We start from the raw sequence: 16,626 nt of genomic DNA, 5'->3' as shown, positions 1-16,626 counted from the left end.
ATGGGGTTGGGACAAAGGTTCTAAACATTCCCCATACTTTCCAGCCCATCCGCTTCAGAGGCCTGGGAGAATAGCATGCACATGGTGCCCACTTACTCCTGCACTTAACCCAAGGTCTGGGTAACCTGTGCAGGTATCCAAGGGGGTTCTGCCTTCCTCATAGACCACTGTGGGGGGGAGGAGTAGTCCTAGTCCCAATGAGGGCCATTGGTGGGAGGGAGGAGTGGTAGGAGAGAGAAGACTATTTAGGGTACAGCCCACAAGAGCGAGTCTCAGAGCTGGGGTTGACAGACTGTCTCACAGAGCTCATGCTATGGCACTAAAAATAACTGAATAGATGTTTGGGCTCTGAATGGAGCTTGGGTTCTGATGCCCACACCTCTTCTTAGGCTCTAACCCTGAAAATGTGCCATTTGCTGTGTAAACATACCTTTAGAACCAGAAGATTCACTAGCTCTTCTCTTTCTTTCTTTCTTTCTTTCTTTCTTTCTTTCTTTCTTTCTTTCTTTCTTTCTTTCTTTCTTTCTTTCTTTCTTTCTTTCTTATGGCTTAAAAACAGCAGTGTTAGATGTCCAAGTCCTGGCTGGTGATCCAATGGATTGCTTCAGGTGATGCAGAGTGGATGGCAGAGATCCCATCAGGATGGTTTCCACTGACAAATGAGCATGGGCACAGAATTCATTAAGAATGAAATGGAGGGCTGGAAGAAAGAGAGAGATGGGGCTAGGTAAAAAAAAAGCCACTGACAGAAGCTGAGTTTGCTGGAGGTTTAGAGCCCCAAAGCCTTATTGAGGTGGGTGGAGGGCATGAAAAGAAAAGTCGGGGGAAGATATTTGTCTAATAACTATTGAAGTCTAAAAGATTTTTAATGCCTATAGGCATGTGACCCACTGCCTTCTTTTCATACCCTTTTGTCTGATTTTAAGGTTCCTCTGGCCCCAGTTTTTCCACTTTCAACCAGGCAGCTGGGTCCCTTCACTTATCCCGTTAGTTACTCAAGAAAAGTCAAGTTAGGTGTCACAAGGTACAGTAGCCTTTTCTCGGGGACTGGCAGAAGGTGATTCTCTCTCTCTCTCTCTCTCTCTCTGCCTTTCCTCTTCTATGTTCTTCTGGTTCCTAAACCTCCTCGCTGACTGGATAGGTCTTCCATCTCCACCCCCTTTTCTCTACATTCTTCCCCCTGCTCTTTCCCTCTCATTTTCACCTCTTACTCTGTGGCCCATTCCATACTATGCCTTCTTGGTCTTGGAGCTGCCTGCTCATTCTCTGTGCTCCTTTCTAGCCTCATCCCAACCACAGAATGGTAGGATTAGCCATCCATTCAATTTTCCACTTGCAGAAAATAAAGTGATATAAACTTCAGGAGTGAGAAAATACTACACGTACTCTACCGCCTTTGAAAAGTGTATTTCACAACAAAGTCAAAAAGAATGTACATGATCATACACTAGCTATTGGAAAATTTATTATTAGTATTAATATTTATTTATTTGTAATGCCAAAGCTGCATGCTTAAAAAGCATACCCAGCTTTTATTTTGCTGTTAGATCTGGTCACATAAGCACAGGTAGATTTCACCTCCATAAAATCACAGTAACGGCCAGAGCAAAAATCATAAACGTTGCTCTCATAAAAAGAAACTAATACACTGTAGAAAAGTACATATTTAGGTTATTGACTAGTATTCTCTATTGGTCTAAATGTAATTGCCATTAAAGTTAATGGTGTTTACATCTCTTCCCTAGGGCTTCCTAACACCAGCACTTGGGGATGGTTCATTAGTGTGTCAGGTGGGGAACCTGCCACCTATTGAGCCAACAAAACCACTCTCTGAAGACCTACAGTAATCATCAAAAGCTTCTCATCTAAGTACCGACCTGGTCTGACATGACTTAACTCATAAGTAAGGCTGCGTGTCTGTCATGGAGGTCACAAAATTCATGGGTTCTGTGGCTTTCCGTGACTTCTGCAGTGACCAATGTGGCTGATTCTAGGGCCGCCCAAGCAGCTGGCCCCGCAGCCGACTGCTTGGGCAGCCCCAGGGACAGCCACACCGGCCGCTGCTGGGCTGGCCCCACAGGCAGTGGTTGGTGGGCAGCCCCAGGGTGGCCGGAGCAGTGGCAGCTCCAGGCAACTGGCCCCGGGGACTACCCAAGCAGTGGCTGGTGGGGCTAGCCCCAGAGGTCCCCCCAGAGCAGCGGCCCCCCCCGGAGCCTCCCCAGCTAAGATTTAGTCAGGGGTATTTATAGTGGAGGTCATGGATAGATCACGGGCCATGAGTTTTTGTTTATTGCCCGTGACCTGTCCATGACTTTTACTAAAAATACCCATGATAAATCGTAGCCTTACTCATAAGATCTGGCAGAGCCACAGCACAAGGTGATGTCGCTTCAGGCCACATTTCTATAGAGAAGGTACATCTTTCTCAACTCAGTTCACATCACTGTCTCCCCTGGCAGTACAGCTGCCTTAGCAACCATGCTGCCAGTGGTTATACCCCTCGGTGCCTAGACGTAACCCCTCTGAGGGTGGGGTCGACAACATAGAGGAGAATTACTGATGGTTCAACTGGCAACATACTCCTCCACCACTAAAAGCCACCCCCCTCCCCCAAACCACAGTCTGTGGTCTCTGAGGCAGAATGGAGCATGTAGCGGTGGGTGCAGGTTACTCTTTTCTATACTTCCCAGTGTTTTAGTGCCCCAGTTTACCCATTCTAAATTAGACGTGCATGGTCCCAGATGTGTATTAATTTAACTCTGTTTAATCAGGTCGAGCTAATAGAAATGTCCAGAAAGGTTTGAGATCTGCAGCATCCTTACCTGCTGTCCAGTCAGCCAGAGGTGTGGGTGTGGGAGGAACACTCCCTGAAGAGATGTAAAAGGTCCTACAGACACTGCATTGTAGAATTTGCAGAGACTGAACAAATGGCAAGGGGTCACAGCAAACAGAAACATGCAGCTGCTCGCACTCCGAGGGGAAGCCCACTCATCCTTCAGGTGCAGGTAGCCTCTATATAGTATCCTCAGGAATCCACTTGTCCTGCCATAGTGAGTAGCACATTTCTGCTGATAGCCAGCTGACTGTGCTCTGGCGAACCCTGGCTATTCTGTGCCTGGGGGGGAGCCTGCTTTGCCATGGAGAAGGCCCCCATGGTACAGACCCCCTCTCCAAAGCCTCACATAAAGGGAAATCTGAGAGGGTTTCAGGTACAAGGTGGAAGAGGGTGTGTGGAACAAGAGATTGTGGATCTGTGCAGCACGATCCCTTATTCTGGACCTGGGTTTCCATGTGTAAATCCACATTGGGGGGCAGGGAAGTACAATTTAGAGTTGTGTTACCTCCCACTGAGACCCTTGTGTGACTGCTACTGAGCAGCCTCAGGGGGACTCTCCCCTGATTCCGCCCACCTTGCCTCAGCCACCATGTTCTCTTGTCTGTGGAGTGTGCCATCCTTTTGCAGATCTCCTTGCAGAAGCCCATCATTGTGCTGTAAGCTGGCGTGAAGGCAGCATATCAAGTAGGAGGTTTTGGCTTGTGTGTAGAAGTTGGAGAGGTTTTATAGTAAGTTGCTACACTTTTTGGCTTGCAAGCCCTGGGAACATATGGCTCATTGCTTGCCAAATGCTGGTATTTTAAATTGTGGGAGGAATAGAGCATGGCACATTTGACTTCTTCATTGCCACTGTTTTTGCCACCGCCACCCTGCCTCCCTCCTCTATTTTAGATCAGACTGTTCCATCCATTTTTAAAGAGAACTCTCCATTTACTTCCAGACTCGTGGCAGGAGATGGTCCCCTACTAGACATAATAAAGAAGTCCCCTTCTCAATAATACCCAACTGGAAATCTCCATCAGTTCAGAGCTGTAGTGAGTACACAGCAAATGCGTGACTAGTTCTGCTCATTCCTGAGCCTTGCAGTTGGCCTTACTCAGACTTTCAACAAACATCTTTTCTTTTCCAAGCAATCAAAACTTTATGGACTGTTATTTCCTTCCTCTCAACCTCCCAAGAGGTAACACCAGCACACTTGAGATGCTGCAAACTTGTCACTTCCACCTTGAGCCAGTGGTTGACCTGACCAGAGAGATGCCGGGAAATGAAATAGCATCCTTAAGTACAGACAGAGTAACTGTGTTAATTCAACCACAGCTCTGTTAAGCCACTACAGTAGCTGTCACAATGTGGTTGAAATCACTCCCCTCCACCCACCCAAGCCATTTAATGATACTGAAAAGTGCAACATATTGCTTTTTTAAAAGTTAATAAAATAGTAACTAAAGGTGACCTGCGAGACATTAATTTACTTGGATTTTCAAGATGCTTTTGATAAGACCCCTCATAAAAGACTATTAAGGAAAATAAATAATCGTGGGGTTAGGGACAGTCTTTGTTGTGGATTAAAAACCGGTTAAGCAACAGGAAACAAAGGGTTGTAATGAACAGCTGCTTCTTAGATTGGAGAGAGGTTAATAGTAGGGTACCACCAAGAGTCTGTATTTGGACTAGTGCCATTTAATAGATTTGTGATCTGAAGGAGGAAGTGGACAGAGTTAGTGATGATGATGACATTGCATTTCAGGGGGCCCAGTCCTGCAATCCGTACTCAGATTAGCAGTCAGTGCTCGTGCAAGTAGACCTATTGAATTTAGGTGGACTTTGAGTAAAGATTATCCAGCTGTAAAGGGTTTGCAGGAGTTGTCTTTTGATTCATAACAACAATGGAAGATTGTGAAGAACTCCAGGTGTACTTAAATGTATTGACAAATTGGGCAGCATGATGACTGATGAAATTCATCTGGGGTAAGGGTAAGGTAATACTTCTAATGAGAAATAGCCTCGTTTACCAGTTGGGTCCCAACATGTGGGATCCTTTAAAGAAAGAGACCTAGGAGTCATTGTGCGTAGATCATCGTGGGCCCAATTCCATCACTCTTATTCACACCAAATAGTGCTTTATTGGGCAAAAGGTCCATTTTATGTAAATGGTGTAAGAATGGCCAAAACAGGCCCTAAATTTGTCTGCCCAATGTGTAGAAGACACTACAAAATATCAAATAGGATAGTTGTTGTGTTCATAAAAAAGATATACAATGACAGAGCACATTGTAATGAAATTACAGCCAACAAATCCCTCCACCGGTGTTCTGTCCAGCTTTGCTCCACTTCCCATAACTAAAAGATGGCTTAAAGTGGAAAGAAGAGTAACACAGATGTTCAGAGCTACAATGGCATGTGCAATCTATTAACTTGTGGTATAATCTCTCCCAAAAAGTGGTGGAAGCCTCATCATTGACATGTTTAAAACTCGACTGGATAGAACAGCTAGGAAATGTGCAGTAGGGGACAATTCTGCATCGAAAGGTAGATGATGATATAACAGGCCTTTTGCACATCTGGACTGTACGGGCAAAATTATGGTCTTGTCAACCGTGCTGAGCTGTATAGGGCTTAATGATTGTTTATGGATTAGTGACTCCCAGGGCCTGGGAGAAGCATGGTAACTGGCTTTATACAGCTTATAAATGTGTGACCTGCATTCTACACACTATAGCTCCACCTATACCTGCTGGCTAGCAAGAGCACTGGGGGGCATGGCTACCCTCTATCCAGCCATGCCCCCTTTGTGGAAGTACTGGCAGCAGCCGCACTTTCACTCCCCACTGCATGAGCCAAGTACTACATCCATTTCCCTCCCCCAGCTCACCCACACGTGCCCCTTTATTGCTACATTACATATATGGAGACACTTCCAGAACTAGGAGTGTTTAGATTAGAAAAGAGAAGAGTTAGAAGGAACTTGACAGAGGAATTCAGTATCATGAACAGGGGAATCCATTAAATTAATAGCCAGACCATGTATATACACTGTAGGGAAAACCAGCACGTTTATTAGCCAGTTTCTGGAATTCACTGCAGCAGGAGCTCACTGAATCAAAGACTGTGGCTGGATTTTTTAAAGGGCTAGATCACTTTGTGACTAATTTGCCATCATGAATCTAAGATAAGGGTAGTTATAGCTCCAGCCTGTGGTCATTAGCTGATCCCCACATGGTCAGGAAGAGATCACCTCTCCCACCCCAGACTCAGTAATAGTTGTATTATGCTTTGGGTAAGTATGGGTGGCATTCTGGGAAGCATCAGGCACCAGCGGTGACTAGAAGCAGCCTACTGGACTTGATGGACCAAGAGTTAGATTAGGAAAATTCCTATAAAACCACAAAGGAGCTCCAGATAATGCTATTAATGTGGATGTTTAGACACACGGCTACTGTATATCAGCTTGAGCTATGATTTTGTTCAAGTTTAACACTAAACAGCCTTTTATAGTTGTATGGAAGATGGCTGAGGAAAATCCAGGGACTGTAGGAAGTGAGGATAGTTGCATCTTTCCCTCTTCATCACCAGGGCAATAGTGTCCAAGCGTGGTGCTGCAGGGCGCCATCTTCAACATGAGAACTAAAACCCAAGTCCTCAGCGCTCAAACTCATTAAATGGCACTGCATACTTGGGGCGCTTGGCCAAATGCCAGGGCTAAATTCTAACTACTGTTTGTCTCCCTGCATTTCTCATTTACTTTACACACTGCAAGTTCCTAGTCAGCTTCCACCCTAAACGGCTGTGCTGTATTGTTAGCATTGGTGATCAATGCTACCTTCCACCCCAGAAACACCTGCACATGCATGGCTGGATTGCAACTTTAGGTGCAGTCCTGAGCAACAGGTGGTGAGTTAGCTGCAGCACCTTAGGAAATAACCCTGTTATCCACAATTCCCTGCTGGATTCTCCCTTGTGCCATGGGGGAGAAGTGTAGTTATTTGCTTCTGGCATATACCAGTAATTAAGACACACCCTATAGAGCTGTGCTTTCCAGTGCAGTGGTGGGTGGATTACCCCCACTTGTACTCACCCATCTGTGCTGGGGTGAGAGAGAAGTGTGTACACATACACACCCACTTACTGCTGTATTCCCAGGCCCAAGATCCTGGTAGTCTATGCAAATGTGTAAGGAGATTTCTTTCTTCCTGCTTCCACCCCTGCATGGGTGTGAAGTCCAAGTCATCATCTAGCCCACAGACCACAATTTTTTATAAAATAAGCGTTATGGAAGGAGGAATCCTATTGGCTGACAAAGGTCATGACAGTGAGCCTATGCAGCATAACTCTCCATTACCAGACATTGTATGCCCAATATATCCAGGGGTGCATACCAGTGGGCAGAACAGGGTACTGAAGTCTATTCTTGTCTCTGCCGCTAACTTACTACGTGACCTTGGGCAAGTCACTGAAGCATACTGTCACACTGAAGTATATAGATTAATCATCTATAAAATAACAAATAATAATCCTGACCTACCTACCTCCCTAGGTCATTTGGAGTCTTAATGAGGGAACATTTTTAAACACCAGCAAGCTGTTGAAATTACAGCCAATTACAGCTCACATAGCCATGGAAAGGGATGATAGATCAGCAAAAACAATACAAAGGTTTTACAGTATTATTTTCTCCCTAATAGTAATGATGATCACAATAAAATATGTAGGTTTCAGCTGAGGAACTCAAATCCTTTTGCAAACATTAATCCCATTATATTGCATAATACTCCTGAGACATAGGCAAAGTGTACAGGGGGACATTGATTTCAATGGGATTTAGGCTCTTAACTGCTTTTGAGGATCTGGGTCCAAGAGCACAAGGCCATTGCAAGAGCAGCAGCTACTGTTCAAGACGCTACAAGTGGGGAAGCAGCCCTTCATCACCAACACATCCCATCCACCAACACTTTAATCTATCCTATCTCTCTGCTGCATGCACCAGCCACCAGTCTCCTCTTTTGCATGTACGGAGTGCTGGGTAGTAACATGGGAGGTCTCCATGCTTGTAAAACTAAACGGGCTCTTTATTAAGACAACTATTTCAGGGTTGTTTCGAGCCCTCATGAAATGTGAGCACAAACCAGCTTCCTAGTGCCTGCTCCAAACTCTTCCCTCTTGCAACCTGCATTCCTCCTCCAAGTTCCAGGCAGGCTGCTACCTCCTCCAAGACACTGAGCTTTCTTTGTGATTCTCCTCTCCTGAATGCTGCCTCTTAGCTCTGCACCTGAGACACCCCTGTTATTGGTTGTCCTTAGCAGAGACTGTCAACCATCCAGTGGTTATGATGAGCACAAACAGACAGCAAAGATGAGCCCACCAAACTCATTTCTGTTGACTCCAGAGATAAAAGGCTAGCACACTAGGTCACTACATTAACTGCCCACTGAGAGTGCAATTCACTTCACCTGCATAAAGACCAGCTGACCACGTTTTATGCAGGTAATAGAAATCAGGGAGGCAAAATATACCCTGCATTTAACTTTGGGAGGATGTTCCCCCCAAAAGACTGGTTAATTTTCCAGTGTCCAACTCAATTGTTAAATTAACCACCTAATACAAATATGAGAGAGAGAGAGAGGATTTAACACCCAGCAGCTTTGAGACCCTTTGGTTTGCAAGTTTTTCAAATGGAACCTGATTTCTCTGTCCTGTGCTGTATCATCAAACAAGGCCTCCAGATGGGGAAGGATAGTTAAAATGGCAGTGAGAGACAGCAGCACGCAGGAAGGGTCTAAGCCTGCTGACTGCCTTCAATGCTCCTACATTTCAGCTGAAATGGAGGGTGTTCAGGAGGAGCTCAGCACCTCTTAGGATAAAATTCTAAATGGTCACAGTGGAATGGGGAAATGGCCAGTGATTTCTGAGGAGTGTTCTGAACATTTTTTGTATTTAAGGTGGGATTTTCAAAAATGCCCAAACAACTTTGGAGCACAAATCCCATTAATGTCTAAAAACCCCACCTGCATGGCCTTAGATCCCAATCCTGCAAACATTTACAGATATGAGTAGCCTTACACACATGACTACTCTCACTGAGTTCAATAGGGCTACTCACATATAGAGAGTTATGTAGGATGGATCGCATTTCCAGGATCAGGGCTTTATTTAGTAAATATTTATTTGGGGACAGATTGTAAACCTCTTATTCGCATTAGTAAACAGTTATTCACATGAGCAGTCCAATTCACTTCAGTGAGCATAAGGGATTCATAGCCTGATCTTTAATGGCCATCTACTAACTGCCGTAGATTTAGTTTGTTTGTTTGTTTAGGTATTTTTTTGTCTCTGTGTAATATTTATCTTTAAAGCACAGAAAAAAGTTCTCACAATATATTTCACTTACTGGACATCCAACCTGGTGAGAGATACAATGAAAACAAAGTGCCATAGTGGCTGTGACCAGTGCTGTGTGTGACTGATCACTACTGGAAAATCTCAAACTCAGATAAAAATCATTGGGCTTTTTTTTTTGATGATACATTTGAAACACCTCATGTTGTAAAGGAAACCTGCAATAACGAGATAGTGCGAATGAAAAATAAACACTTCACATGTTTTCAAGCAAACAAAGCAGCATAAAGGCGTCTACTGAAACAGCCATTATAGTTGTATTATTGGAGGGTTGGTATTTTTCTTGCTCCAGCTCTGTGGTTTATTTGAAAGAACACTGACTTTTATTTTAATATAGTCTTATTCAGTATACTCTGTCAAGGTACCCAGAGTCCTTGAGCACCAGTAGATTGCAGATTTCTCAGTGTTATGTATAATTAAGATCAATGTTGATATTCGTCTCCAAAACATTTGTTACCAGAGAAGCCGTGAAAACGGTTCTCTAACTTCAGCATCTGAGCAGCAGCAAAGGTATCAGCAGAAACAATTCAAGGATTCTGAAGTCAATGGGACTGTGGCAATGACCATGGATCCCCTTGCAAGGTCAGTGCCCAAGACATTCATGGAAACACTTTATAAAGCAAACAGACTGTGCCGAACTATGGTTAAAGAAGGGCCTCCTATTTGAGAGGAAGTTTTCAAGGGATATATCCTATAGCAAGACAGATATCAAGTGTACATACATTATAAGGAGAACAGACATATAACCACTTCTAAACTAAGACTCGTGCCGTGCATACTCGATAACAAACCAGTAAGAGGAAATATTACTTAGTAGAAACTGTTTGATGAAGTCTTCCCCTTCCTTTCCAGCAGTGAGTCTTGAACCAATGTTTTTATCCCTACCTACCAAGAAGCAGGGAGGCAAAAAGAGCTGTCACTTTAGGCAAGTGGAAAGGAAGCAAGCAGCAAATTTCCTGCACAAGCTAGAAATAGGCCTTTCCTTTTAACTTTTAGAAGCTGTTCATGTGAACGCAGTGCTTGGGGAAGGTGCAGGACTGGCAGTTCTGGAGACAAGAGTCTTCTACTTAGCCACAGAATAGGTGACAGCTTTCCTACAATGTACTATTAGTGTGAGCCAACTGAGATGAAAGATATACATTTGGGCTTCGTACCCTTCTTTAGTCTTTGGCCTCTCTGCTAAAACTGCCCCTGTGGGTACCTGTCAGGGGAGTGTTTCCTTGTGTCATGTGAAAACCTGCTGTTTGGGAACTGCACTGATGCCACTAAACTCATTTTACATTGGCCACTATCAGTCACTATTAACATGAGCTTCATTTAAACCTGTCAGGTATAATCAAAAGGCTCTATAAGCACTGGAACATGTTACTTGTGGAATCCCCATCAATGGAGGTTTTTAACAACTGGTAACCTGTCAGGCATGATCTAGGTATATTTAATCCCACCTCAAGGCAGGGGGCTGGACTGGATGACCTCTTGAGGTCTCTTCCAGCCCTAGATTTCTGTGATTCTCTAACCCATGACCAACATCATCCACTCACCCACACAGGGGATATTGACTTGCTGTTGCCATAGCAACTGATTTTTTTCCCTTAGACAAGACAAAAGGAAGTCTGAGGAAGTCTCTGTTCAAAATTATCTTCTTCTCCCATCACTTGGACCATGTCACTCCCCTAATAAGTTTCCTTTAGTGACTCCTGCTTGCTTTCTGCATCAAGTTCTTCCTGCTGGTCCTGACTTTCAGAGCACTTCATATTTCCACTCCTCTTACCTCTCTGGACAAATTTCTACCTACAACCCTTCCTTCACTCTTTGGCTCTGCATCAGCCTTGCTGCCTTGCTCCTGTCTTTGTCTCCACATGCTCCTGCCTCCAAGGTTTCTTTCATACTGCTCTTTATGCCTGGAAAAGCCTTCCACGTCCCATGCATGTATTGACCATGCTCTCCTAATTCAAATGCCTCCTTGAAATGCGCTTCTGCAAAGCTTTTCTGTGATGAACCATCCTGCAACCAAAACTCTATCCACCCCCTTTCCCTCACCCTAACTCAGTCCAGTTCCAACAGACAAGATTTATGAAATACTAAATACATGAGTGATCTACTTGCCAGAAGGAAACAAACTCTTAGGACCTTTAATTGCACCTGACCTCACTTACATTACTTTTACATCAGTGTAACTCCATTAACCTCAGTGGAGAGATTTCTGATTTAGACTGGTGTAACTGAGATCAAAACCAGACCCTCTGCCACTGTTATTGTTTCTTGAACTCTATATAGATTTTAAAGTCCATGATTCTTACGTGAGCCTCTAAAGCACAGTGATGGTACCGTGTGGAGGATAGTCCTAATAAAATGCACAGTACTATGACAACAGATTTCACTGCTCACTCATCTTCCTCAGAGACCAGCACCACTATAGGTAGCATACAAGTCAGGAAGTAGCATCCTGGTCCCTCTACATGCAGAATGCTACTCGCAGCCCCATGAATTTAAAGTGTGTGTGTTGGATTCAGAGCTTAGAAGTGTGCTTGGAAAAGGGACATGATGGATTCACATATTATACCTCTTAAGAAGCCTTATCCAAATTTTCCTCAAAAAAGTGTGCATCCTTTTAAAGGTGAAATGCAAAGCTAAACTGATTATTGGGTGATGCTCCAAAATAAGAACTGACTATCCCCCACTTCCCAGGAGACAAAGGACAGTAAGCAAAGAAATGAGTTTTAACTTACCTTTTCCGGGTCATTTCTCATCAGTTGCAATGAGGTTTCTGGTATCTTTGATGTCAGTGAGTGATGCATTCTCTGAGATGCTCAGGAAATGAAGTGTCAATGGATTTAACAGAGGGAGAAAAAAATGTCAGAGGTTATTTCTGTGCCAAATATTCCCCATGGCCTGGATAATGGGAGTGTTCAGTATATAAAAACTCAACATATTTTCTTTTTTAGGTCTTTAGTAGAAATATAAAAATTTGCCAACAGAATGTTTTTCTGTTGGAAATGCCAAGTCATCAAAATCAAAACTTTCCCCAAGAATACGACAACTTTGGTGTAATGTCATTTTGAAAAAAAAATTTAAAAGGCCAACAACTTCCATTTCAACCTTATCAGGATAGAGCATTTCAATTTTTCATTTCAAAGTGACATTTTGCTAAAAATTACATTTTATTGTATATTATGTTATAAATTAAAATATAAACTTTTTTAAAAGTTGAAATCAGAATGAAATATTTCAAAATTATTGAAACGGAAAGTTTTGACTGATCCAAAATGAATTTCTTTTGAAAATTTTGGTCTGTAGGAAATATGAGTAGTCTTTACCTACTCTTACCTTATCTAGTACTCTTTGAAATGGCACTTGGTTAAAGCGCACTAGAGAATTTTTAGTGGGCACCAGCAGTGTCTACACAGACCAGTTGGTGCACAACATGTTAATGTGCTTTAGAAATCACACCCCTGTAGTGTTCATTGCTGAACCATGTAGACATGCCTGTACAGCATTGCAAAACAGGGGTCACTCCATTGAAATCAGGGGAGTTACACTGCTATAAAATCAGTGTAAGAGAGATCAGAGTCAGTCTCCTTATGTCTACACTCCAAGGTAGAGTTAGCCATGGCTGTTGCCATCAGCCTAACCTTATCTAAAGCAGCATCACAAAGGAAAGAATTTGAGTGGATGGCGTTCATAATTATCCTTATTCTCTCATGAATTGGGCCATTGTATAAAGACCATGGTAGAAACTGTTTCCAGGGATGATGGAGGAATCTTTGAGGAAGAGGTCATGGTTAGAACCACTTTGAGAACCAACAGTACTGTCACCTAAGTGCTTCCAAGCAGGAGAAATGCCTGAATGTTGGTTGTATCCAAATGAGTTACAGAGTCTGTGGGCTGTGTAGACTACAGGTGTGTCCCTTGAGGGAAAGAAGAGCTGTCTTCAGAAGACCAATCCACTGAGGGGCAGAAAGGACTAAAAGTCCAGATGGGTAAAACTAAGTCCAGAGGTTGATTGTGAAACCTGGCAGAAGGCCAGAGGAACTGTTTGTCTGTAGTGTGAGTTAATTTTAGTCTCCAATTTTATTACCCAATTACCTCCCTCAGCCCAATACAACATCTGATACAAAAAACTCCCTGGGAAACACTTAGGTTCTGACTTTTCAGGGGTGTTGCGCATCCACAATTCCAGCTGAAATCACTAGGGCTTGCCAGGAGAGAGGCAACCAGATTGGGACTAGAACAAGTCCTGTCAATTCCCCCTGAGAAGACAAAACATTTTCTCTGCAAGACATTAAAGGGTGAACAAGGTTTATTCACTTGTGCCCATTCCCTATTAATGAATTCCATAAAGGATGCTTAAGTGGAAAATTAAATGACTTCTTTGTGTGGCCAAAAGAAATAATCCTTGTAAGGCAAGAAGGCAAAGAGGAGAGATTTCAGCCCCTTTAAACAAAACAGAGGACCTTGCAATCTGGCTCTTGATCTAATTCTGAGCCAAGGAGCTGCCATATTGTACCAGAATGGGGAAACCAAGCCACCTGCAGCCTGTCACTTCTATTGGACCTCCACAGAGCACACTGGGACAGCAGAATACGGTGGTATCCAGGCCTGAAGGACCATGCAAACTGCCTATTTCAGATGTAGCTAATTAATTTGCTGCTCCACTGCAAGAAAAAGAATGCCTGAAGCCCCCCAGTGGGGATCAGAAGCCATGAGAACATGCTTCCCCAAAAGCCTTACTATTCTGTAAAAGTAGAGGCCATTCGTAGGATGGCTGACTGCTAGCAGGTGTCCTCAGCACAAGCTTGCCAAACTGAAAGAAGGAGGAGGAACAGGAGGCTTTCCCATTGGTGGGAGAGTACTCACCAGTGCCACCTCCAAGCATTCAAAAATCATGAAGCAGGCCCCAAAAATTCAGGAGTGGCTTAAAATTAGGAGAGTTTTAAAAAGAATAAATCGGAGGTGTTACTTGTCTTCTGGTGTCACCATCATTAGAGGTCACATTTTCAAGGCTTTCTCTGCAACCGTGAGAGCTATGAATTTACTTTTTTTGAATGAAAATTGAGATTTCTACATAATCATATGACTCCAGGAGCTGGGACTTTAAGAAAAGCATCTGCTATCATGAGACCCATGACAAAGTCACAAGAGTTGACCACACTGAGTACATCCAGACATAACCCTGGCCAAATGTATGGTCGTACATGAGCCCTATTGTCAGCTACCCTTCCTGGCTCTACGTCTTATTGTAACCCTCCCCCACAACACACATACCTCAAAGAAACAAGTGGGGCCAATTAGTAGTTCTGGAATAAAAGCATGCAAAATACACCATTTTGTGTTGTTTTAATATGAAACTAGCTGAAACTTAGTGGCTTAGGTGAAGTTTCACTTTGTGATTTGTGGTATACTGGAGCCTGAAAATCCAAGTGAAACTCTGGAGGTGTGAATCCATGTGAATCAGAACTAAAGAAATCCCTAGGAACTAACACCTCAGAATTTCATACAGGTCTAGAGAAACGTTCATATGGTGCATATGTATATGTATATAGTTATTTGTAATTATATATCTTTGGTCTTCTTTTAGAAGCTATGGTCAAAATGTTCAAACTTGAAGGCCTAAAGATAAGCACACCTAAAATTCATATGTAGGCATCTGAACAGTGGCATGATTTTCAGATGTGTGAAGCACTTGACGTCATTGGCCATTTGAAGTCAACAGGAGCTGAGGCTGCTCAACACCTATGAAAATCAGGCCACCAGGTTAAGGTATCTAACTTTAGTCACCTTTGACATGATCCGCATCTCTGTCCCAGCACTTACTCATCTGTGCCTCCGTGTTCTGTCTGGCTCACAGGTGAATCCACATATAGCCCTACGCTTCAAGTAACATCTGCTCCTCCACCAGGATGGGGAAACCTGGCGAGATGGTTGATTAAGATATACACTACAAACAGTTCCCTTGGCCCTCCGAGCAGCAGAGTTTCACAATCAGCCCATCCCTTCTCCCCTTCATGGATGTGCACGTGTCCTTCCTTCGGCTACTAAATTGTTGACATTTAAACAAATATGCTTTACTTGAACATCTGTGTGAATGCAATCACAATAAATTTAAAAATAAGAAAACACCAGATCTTCCTCAATCTCTCCCAGGCTCTCTTCCCAAGCCTCCTACTGGGCCACTTTGTAGAGCTCTCCCCATATATTTCTTCTGTCCTGGTCTCCCAAGAGTAGGCCACTCCTTTTATAGCAAGCCTTGCTTTCATCTTGTAGACATACGACCCCTCTACCACATGCACCATTCCCAAAAACCCATCCTTGAAAGGGCAGCATCTCCAAAACAGGTGTGCTGGTTGTGCTGGGACTAGAACTGGTCAATTTTTTTTCTGTCAAAACTGTTTTGTTTGTTTGTTGTTTTACAGAACATTGGGGTTTTGACTAAACATTTTTTCATGGAAAGTGTCTGCTTTCCATGGAGAATTTTGACTTTTCTGAAAAAACAAAAACAAATGAAACAAAAGCTTTTCAGCTCAAAATGTTTGGCATTCATTTTTAAGTCAAAAATTTCCACAGAAAATCACAATGAAAACTATTTTGATTGAAATTTTGTGAGGAAAAAGAAAAAGATTTTTCTGACCAGCTGTAGCTGGAACTTTTAATGCCCCGGTTATAGCACCCACATTTGAAAATGTTGGCGTAGGTTTTAGTGAAGTTTGTTATTGTGTTTTGGATTCTTTGTGTTTGTGGGTATATGTATGTTGCTTTATATTTGCTGCACTCTTAAGAAAATCTTAGTGTTTATGTATTTTTTAATCTATTTATTTACATAGTTTAAACAGCTTTTCAAATCCTTGCCATATAAATTTCAGAAACAAAACAGTGATCATTACAGCAGTGAGCTTTTGTTGAGAGAAACATTATACAGTAATATAACCATCGGCTCTTTCTATGTATCAGGGTGTTACCATATTACTGAGTGAGCCTCTTGACATTACCCAGGAAGAGTTGTTTCTGTTGATTTTATTATTCTGATTGCACGTATTTATCAAACCCGGCATGTCCATCAAATGTTAATATTCAAAAAAAATGGACAGGTGTGCTGAGTTTTTTGTCTGAAGGAAATCTTAGGTTTTAGATACCGTTTTGCAAAGACAAAAAGAAAAGGAAGAGGAAATCCTGCAAAGAGTTTGGGTTTAACTATTATTTTTCCTGGCAAGTATATTCTATTACTTTTAAATATGATATGTAGTAAGGATTCCGTGTCTTAATATGTCTCTCAGTATAAAAACAAAGGCCCAGTAGCATTGTATACAAGATCACTTTCTTAAATGTATGCTTACCAGGCCCTTTCAGAGGTCCAGAGAGTCCCAGGCCACTTCCAGCTTTTGAGGCCCCTAGCCACAATA

The 16,626-nt window shown here is 42.9% G+C and overlaps 1 long non-coding RNA gene across 1 annotated transcript; it reads right to left on the bottom strand.

Annotated features, from left to right (window-relative positions):
* Positions 1 to 568: 568 nt before the first annotated feature.
* Positions 569 to 15,261, bottom strand: LOC140908319 (uncharacterized). Its single transcript, XR_012157833.1, has 3 exons — positions 15,008 to 15,261; positions 11,959 to 12,030; positions 569 to 700 (listed from the first exon to the last, which is right to left on the bottom strand). It is a non-coding gene; the product is annotated as an uncharacterized lncRNA (long non-coding RNA).
* Positions 15,262 to 16,626: the final 1,365 nt, after the last annotated feature.

Source organism: Lepidochelys kempii, chromosome 3, assembly GCF_965140265.1.
Source record: "Lepidochelys kempii isolate rLepKem1 chromosome 3, rLepKem1.hap2, whole genome shotgun sequence".
Classification (NCBI taxonomy): Eukaryota; Metazoa; Chordata; order Testudines; family Cheloniidae; genus Lepidochelys; species Lepidochelys kempii.
Note: the sequence above shows the minus strand (reverse complement) of the source record. Positions and strands in the feature narration are given on the sequence as shown.